Below are 8,869 nucleotides of genomic sequence, written 5' to 3' on the forward strand. Positions count from 1 at the left end.
GGCCACCAGCACCACCAGGCCACCCCGCCGCCAAGAGGCAGCGCCACCACCGCGCCGGCCGCCGGCCCCTGCCACCAGGAAGCCGGACCACCGCCCGCCGAGCTGCACCCGCCGCCGAGCCCTGCCCCGGGAAGGGCGCTGCGCGTGGGGGAAAAGAGGGCCCGCCGCCGCCGAGCCACCCGGCCAGATCCGGGGGCGCCGTCCGGCGGCGGCGGGGGAGGGAGAACGGAGGGGTGGAGGCGAGGAGAGGATGCGGAGGAGCCGCCCCGGCCGCCGCCCGGGGAGGCGGCGCGAGGCGGAGTCGGGGGAGGGGAGGCCACAAAAAATCGGCATTTGATATATCAAGCAGGTCCATCGATGTTCATAGAACTCATGACCCGTAGCTAGTCAGAAATGATTTTTTTCTCTTACAACACAAAGAAGTCATTAGACATGACTTAAACATAGTATAAAGTCTTGTCAAGTTCATCCTGTGTGGCTCTGTTGCAGCCTAAAGTTCAACAACCCACCTATCTGCATTAATTTAGTATAAAAACAATGCCATGCTAATAAGATAAGCTCAAGGCCATTTCCAACAACAGGAAGGAGGTTAAGATTAATGATAAAATGGTCCGGATATCAAGCCATATGGTGAACATTAATTGCACTGTATCAAGGAAGAACACGCGTATTTCCAAATAGTGCCGAGGCTAAGTACTCTAATTCTAATTTTAATGGTATTCTCATATTTGATTGACCCCGGTACTAATAGTTATCATGAGAAACGATTGCACCCTTTTAAACGACGGCAACATGAGAGATGCCATCTGATTTGTTATTAGTGTAGTTTACCTGTCATAAATTCAGAGAAACATCAATTGGATCGCAGGACTGTGTTGCAAAATGAACAGGAACCGGCGCACTAAACATCTGTAAAATCAGGCCTGCTCATGAGAGCTTAGCGATAATACATCAAATCTTCCCAGTACCAATATGTAACCACGACATCAGTTTTTTTTCATGGCTATGTGTTCCAAACTGAAAATAGAGACAACCCAAATAATGCACAAGGAACCAGAGGAGAACACATGGAGCATCTACCATAGGGGGCCAACAAATCTAACCAGGTCTCTTCGCGCACCTCTCCAGGGTCTCCGGCAGCGACAAGTTCGAACTGCCCCCACTTCCGTCTTCGTAGCCCGCCACCTGCTCAGCAGTCTCACAGTCCAACTCGTAGTTGGTGTCGAGATCGAAGTGCGTCTCGTCGAGCTCGAGCACGAGCACGAGCCCCTCGCCCTGGTCGAGCTGCCTCATACAAGTCACGGGTGTTCTGGAACCCACCAAGCATACGGACATCTCGGTGTACCCACTGATGCCATACTCGTCGAAGATGAGTCGGGCGATGGGGGAATCGACCCCGCCAAGATGGGCAGGGCCATTGACACAGGTGAGGGCGAGGGCTGGGTCGAGGGGCTCCTCAACCCCTTCGACGTGGCTGAAGTCGGCATGGATGCGCGGGCGGCGCTTGAGCGCGAGGACGTCACGGGAGCGGGCACGATCATCAAGGCCGTAGAGGCGAACGCGTAGGTCGTCGGTGGCGGCAGCAAGGGGGTGCGTGGGGCGTCGAAGAAGAGGTTCCGCTGGGCGTCGTTGCGGAGCATGCGATGTGTGGCAGATGAGTCCCAGCCCACGGTCGAGGCTCGGGCGGATTTTTTTTGTGCGTGCAGGAGAGAACGCGAGAAAATCAGTCGTGATGGTAGAAACGGGAGGTGAGATTGGTGGGGCGAGGTGCTCGCATGGTTATGAAGGAATAGTTATTTTTGCGATGTAGATTATGACAATGATTGATTTTGGAGTAATTATGTATGCGATGGAGATTATGACCGCGATTGATTCTAGAGTAATTGGTATGTGATGGAGATTACCATCCTTATGTATACGAACGTCCCCCCATCCTTTCATTTGAACTTATTCTGTTACCAAAACTCAGCAGATTTGAGATTGACTGCCGACCATGATCTGATTTATTCCCGTTTGACTTTTATTGCATTACCAAAGATTGATAACCGGCTTAGACCAGTGGGGGGAAGATTTGTAGATAGATAAAAACCAGTGGTACGGGATGGTGGGAGGTGAGACTAAATAAAATCAGACGAAAATAAAACAGGAGTACCAGGTTACCAACTGCTCCATTGGTGCTAAAACATTTATTTCCAACACCCCTACAACTACAAATAATACATATCATTGACACTCTGGATTTTCCTTTCTGTTCTTCGAGCTAGATAATATATCGCACAGAGGGTAATATGTCAAAGCCCCAGAGGAAGCACACTATGTACACAAGCGGCTGGTCAAATTCTTGGCTTGCATATAAATCTGTAGAATAAATGGATGTATTGGAATAATCAATAATAAAAAATGGGGCATATTGGATTTGAACGAGTATTACAAAATGTGTTCTCCTAGATGTTGTTATCCATGATGGTCCTAAACATGCCAATCTATATCTTTTAGACAAGATTAATAAAGCCGAAACATTGCCCTTTAATTCTTGTGTCAGTTATCTTTACCTTGTATCGCCCTGAAAAAATTCAATCAAACTTTATATGAAGCCAGTTGAATTTCATCTAAAACTTCAAATTTTATTTGGTTACTTCATCCGAATTTTCCAAATTCATCAATTTCAGAGGCCTTTGATTTTTATTCCTTTTGGGTTTAAACCCCAAAACTTGCTAGAGGCAGAGATGATTGATGTGCCCACCCAGGATCTCCAAATTGATACAACTTCGAGAGAAAATATAGGAACGGTAAAGTGAGGATTGCTAAAGTTGAAATTCGTCACACATTCTATTAGCAACAATCTCTGATTCATGAAAGTAAATTTGGAACCAGACTTATTTAGAATTAACTACATCCAAAATGCTTGAGCTTCAAAATATTCATTGTACCTAGACACGGTGTAAGAGCGAGCGCGCCGGCGAGCCGTGACCACCGGCTCACCTTCGTCGCCACGCTCCACACAAAAAGAGGTGAGCCGGAGAAGACAGTTTTCGCCGTCAGCCAAGCACTTGTATCGGTCGTTCCCCTCAGCCTCAGGCCTTAGACGCTCCATGAGACAGTACTCGCTGTCGCCGCCTTCGGGAGATGACACGGGCACGATCTTGGTATCGATGTGGCTCCAGCCAGCTGCGGCGTCCTCGTCGAGACAAAACAACTTGTCCCTGCCGTGCTTCCATTCAGACGGAGCACTCAAGACATTGCCCGCGCAGAGGTAGCCATCATCGACAGCGTCGAGACCACGGTCGTAGTGGGCGTGGCCGACGACGGGCAGCCGCCAGTCGCCGAGGCATGTCCACTCATGACTCATCGTGCTGAAATAGAAGGTCTTGCGAGTGTTCACCTTGTTGTTCACGTCCCAGCGCCAAGCGGACACCAAGATCTGGTGGTCGTGCGTGGCCGTTCCTAGCGGGGCACGCACCGCATGCGCCAGGATGTTACCGGCGTCGAAGGGGAGCATCAGAAGATTCTCCTTGGCACTCCAACGCCACTGCGACGAAGCGGACACTGGCTGCCAATTCCAGATCTTGTCATCGTCTCCTCCATGGGCATGGGCGGTCAGGCAGTGCAAGCCCGAGGCAAAAATGGTTTTGCCGTGGCCGACGTACTTATCATATCTCTCATGCCCACATGACTCGAGCAAGTACAGCCTGTCGCCCACTGTAATGGCTACCCGGTAGCCGAACAGGAGGCTTTTCGGGAGGTAAGGCGAGACGACCTGTGCCGCCGTCTTGGTGTCGTAAATGAGGACGCCGCCGGCGCTGACATCTTGCCATGACAGGTCCGTGGTGATGCTGGTAGATGTGGCGATGATGCTACTGCCCACGGCGGCGAACTGCACGTTGTCGCGGACAGTGGGAAGCGCCACGCGGAGGACCGGAGGCTCCAGTAGTCGCCCCGTGCCGCCGTCAAGATCATCGTTGTTGGCGAGGTCCAGCTTGTGGATGCCGTGTCCGTCGCTGTGGTCGTCGAGAACCACGTATAGATGCCGCTTCGCCGCCGCCGCCTGATGCTGCCGGTTGGCCTCGGCGAGCAGATCACCATTGGAGTTGGAGTTGGACGTGTATCCTCGTGAGCCGATCAGGTCATCTCTGCCGAGAGCGGCTGTCAGCTGGCTCGCACCGTGGTGGAAAGGGCGGTGATGGGAGAGAAGGAGATGGGTAGTTCTTTTTTGTTTCTAAAATCGACAAAAAGATTTTGTTAGAAATACATAAAAAAATTAGTACCAACAAAAATAAAAGAAATGACAGAAATATCTGAAAATTTGGTTCTATTGAAGGTTTGGATTTAGTGATTACATAGTAGAGTCCGATTCCACTCTAAATGATGGTTACATGACCAATATTTTGCTAGTCAAATTTTGACCATTAGTTTGACTAGAAGATCAGCCAGCGCGCGGGCTCGGTGCTGATGCGGCGACATGAGAGGTTGTCTTGCAGAGATGGAGGCCGGTGATGCCGTGGTAGGAGAGGAGGACGCGAGTGACGCCGTCGAGGGAATTGAGGCCTTGATGATATATATGAGAGATGGCGGGGCGAGGAGGGGCCGACCAATGCCGTGAAGGGGAGAGGAGGATGCGGTGACGCCGTCAAGGGAAGGGAGGTGGCATGGACATGAACGGACGGGCTCCGCCAGTAGCATGGAGGAGAGATGGCGGGGAGAGGGTCAAGAGACAGCGTGTAGTGACAAAGGAACGATGTGGGCATGGCGATCACTAGTAGAAAATGGATTGACGGCTCGATCGATAGTATGCTACGCTACGCGCTTATTTGCGAGTACAAATTTTTTATAGAAAAATTACTTATGTAAGCCCTATTACTTTTTTTCATGGTAATACGTGTCTCATTTATATCATAAGTATTATAGTACAAGTCACCTGACCGACCTAGCAAAACTGAAAAGACAGCAGAAATCTAGCCTTTGCATAAAGGAACAACAACCAAGAGGTAAAATTACAATCAAGATTGAAGAAACCTCTGAACTTGACACCAACGCCCGTCATCTCCACTGGAACCACCACAGCAGCCACCAAAGGAAAAAAATGACGGATCACCTTCACACCCGAGCTCGTAGCGGCTCCATCGCTGATATGCAGCTTTGCGGACCTCAAAGGTGGCTCACCAAAGGCAAAATCATTACCGTTGAACGAATCAGACCGGGGTAACATCCCGGACACACCATCAAGCTCCAGATCCGGCACCCCCACGCGACTAGAACGCCGGAGGAGAAAACCACATCCGCCATCCACGAACCGCGAACCCAGCACACGATCCACCATCTTCCAGAAGCCGCCGATGCATACCACAATCTGCATCCGCTCCTGGACTACCTCCCAAGCTCCACGCCAGCTCTGGAGCAAACACCGTCGCAACAACGGAGCCCGAGGACACAGGTTGACCACAAGGATGTCGCCGCGCCACGCCATCTTTGCTTGAACATACTGATTTCCAAATCCATCTCCAACCATAGGACTGATCGCCTCGTTGGAATAGGATCCGACGAAACTTTATTCAATGTTGCCATCGCCGCCGCCGAAGCCAAGACGATGAACGGCCTAAAATCCTAATCTACGAGAGAAAACACGATCCACACATGTGGATCCGGCGACCCCCTCACCACCGACGACCGAGGGCGCCGGCGGAGGGGAGCCGCCGGACGGCGGCAGGGAAGACTCCTGGCGGAGAGATCACCTTTTCTTTCCTCTGGCGGAAGAAAGAAAAGCGGACGCCTCCTACTCCTATGTAAATAAGCACTTAGGATTTTGCCAATCTTTGTATGTACTCCTCCGTCCTAAAATACGTCCTAAAATAAGTGTCTCAATTTTTCCTTTTACGAGACAATTTTTATTCTATTCATTAACTGTCAAGGTAGTGCAAAGGACATCAGAAACAAGAATTACATCTAGGTTCGTAGACCTCCTAGCAATGACTGAAAACACTGAAACGAGCCGAAGGCACACAGCCGTCATCGCCCCTCCCATATCGGTGTCAGGCAAACATTATTTTAGTATACAGTCGGGACGTCGTCGTGCTAAGACCTCGTAGGACCAGGACACCAGAACATCAATCGCCGCCGACTATAGTATACAGTCGGGAGCAACTTGGTGAATGTCGCACTAGCACCTGCTCACGCAATCGCATCTGCTCATAGCAGCCCGTCCTCTGTCTCTCGCATGCCCGGCGGTGCTTCGTCTTTGGCTAAGGTCGACGCCCTCCCGGTAACTACCTGTCACATCGGCCCTCTTCAACACACACACACACACACACACACACACACACACACACAGGCTGACGAAACCCGTTGCACCATACTGTACACCATCAGCGGCCAGAAGGTGGACGCGGGAAAGAAAACGATAGTGAAGCCGAGGGAATGCTCATTCCACAGCCGGCCGATGCCCCATGGCGTATTCAAGGTTTTCGTGGCCAGTGTCAAAGCGGGCCACGAATATTTGGTTCCTCTGGTACCACTATGGGAGTATGACGATGAGACACCGCGGCGGCGTGGTGATTGTAAGAGTTGGGTCCTGTTGTGGCCGAAGGGTCTCCTTCGTCTGGAGGCGGCCGGGAGCACACCAAGAAGAACACCTCAGCATGGTATTAACACCATCCCACCTAGCCAATTAGCGGCACCTGTCGTCCCGAGTGATAGCGGACGGCGTGAGGAAGAGGCTCCACTAGTGGTTGATGACGTCGCCGGCATCGAAGAAGCAATGAATGCTGTCATGGACGAGGATGATGACCCTCTACGGTTTCTCAATACTGGCGGCTATGACGAAGGAGAATTGATGGCTCAACACTACGACTCAGGATTTGAGCATGATGAGTTGATGCCTGAATTGTTGGATCAGGAACGTTTTAAGGTTGTTTGCGAGAAGTCTCTCTTCATGCAATCCTCGCAGGACACGCCTCCAGATGCCGCCTCAATCCAGGATCAACAACATGAGGGTCGTGCAATGTTGTGCCCGACAACACTGGGGGCGGTGGTCAGGCACGGTATGTTAGTCTCAGTTCCGGTACCTAGAAGCATAGGAAGAGATCGAGGAAAGGCCCTACTAGGGCCAAAGCTGCTTCTATCAGCCAACCGCCTCCGTAGCCTCGGGTTGCAGACCGTATACCTATCAAAGGTGCGGCGAAATTCCATGTCCCCGGTGATCCAATCGTACCTAAGGCAGCGCTGGAGGGCATAGATGAAGATCTAAGGATACTTCATGACGATGTGCTGTCGAGAGAGAAAAGCCTTCTCGTCTCGAAAAATCCAGGATACCCGCTCTACATGGTTAACGTGCCGCAGCAAATGTTGTACATCCAGACATTTCCCGCTGATAAGTTCTTCCTTCAATTTGGTTACCTCTTCAATATGTTTCACATGACAAAGCTAGATTTTACGTTCGTCCGCCTTTATGCCTTGCACATGAACTACATCATCAAGAGTGAGCTAATATCTTATATCGCAGTCGCGGACCCGTAATTTATGCACGAGGCCTTCTTGGCAGTCTTCGCAGAGCACCGTAAATATGCGAGGAACTACATCGCTGACTTCATGATCGCCAATAAGGACAAGGAGTCTTTCTCCTGCCTTATCATCCCATGTAAGTCATCCGCGGATATTCTCTGTGACACATACATACTTTCTTAGATTTTAGTCATTCCTTTGCACGCGTGGAGACTAATTTGAGGTATACTGTGCGCCGTCCTCATCTTTCTTTATCCCCGATTCTCCCATGCTCTTTTCTTGGACTCATATAAGAACATAAAGAAAAAGGATTACACAACCATCAAGGGTGTTCTTGATAGTGCTATCTTAAGCTATGACCAACCAGAGATCATCGATGGCGAAGAAGTGCTACACCGTGTATGTAGGGAAGGTTCCAGGAGTGTGCGACGAGTGGCCAGAGTGTCAGACCCAAGTGTCAGAGTTCAAGGGCGGCAACCAGAGAGGTTTCGATAACAGACTTGAAGAAAAAGCTAGTTACTTGAGATTCAGGCTTGCGCAAGAGAGGGATCGGTACCGGTGCCTCAAGTACTACAGTATCGCACTCTTGCTCATAATGATCGCTCTTCTCTTATGTATCATAGTTTAGATATAGATGATGAAACATGTGTATGTGATAACCATGCAGTTGCTTGTATTCAAGACATGTTGCATAACTTGTATCGTTATATTGAGATAATGATGAGATACATCATCTGTGATCGACGAGGTGATGATATGATGAGACTATTACGTGTATAATATGATGAAAATATTGTTTGTTTATAATATGATTAGACTACTGTATAAAATCTATACAAATACATCACAAATACGTAACAGAAGAAAAATTATGCGTAACGCTAGCAGTAACGCTGGTTAACAAGTAGTAGCGCAGGTAGGTTAGGAGCGCATTTGCCTTGTGGTTTCAGAGGATACTCGGCTCACAGTTGCCGTCTGCAGTATTTTGGAAGGTACTCGGCTTACACTAGGTTAAACAGAGTACCCGAGAAAGAAATCTCAGCTTACGAAAAAACACTAGACAACATGTGTTTTTTTCCGAGTGAGTAGTACCATGCATGCATAGGTGCCGGAAAAAGATGTGATAGTTAGAGCATCTCCAACAGCCGCGCTAAACTAGCGCCGCGCCGCAAATTAGGTCGTTTTAGCGCGCGCGCAACGCGGCGGGTCGCTCCAGCGGGCGCGCAAAAACGGCGCGCGCGCTATAACGAGTTGGGCGCGCAATCGGAAGCACTATCCCGCACGGTGTATTTCGGGCGTCCGCTTCCGCGCGCGGCACACTCGAGCGCTCACGCCACACTCTCTCCTTTCCTCCTCCTACGCCCTGCGACCCATG

At 50.2% G+C, this 8,869-nt stretch overlaps 1 pseudogene; it reads right to left on the minus strand.

Moving 5' to 3' along the window:
• Positions 1 to 1,098: 1,098 nt before the first annotated feature.
• Positions 1,099 to 1,640, minus strand: LOC119310648 (annotated as a pseudogene).
• Between the last annotated feature and the right edge of the window lie 7,229 nt (positions 1,641 to 8,869).

Source organism: Triticum dicoccoides, chromosome 5B, assembly GCF_002162155.2.
Source record: "Triticum dicoccoides isolate Atlit2015 ecotype Zavitan chromosome 5B, WEW_v2.0, whole genome shotgun sequence".
Lineage (NCBI taxonomy): Eukaryota > Viridiplantae > Streptophyta > Magnoliopsida > Poales > Poaceae > Triticum > Triticum dicoccoides.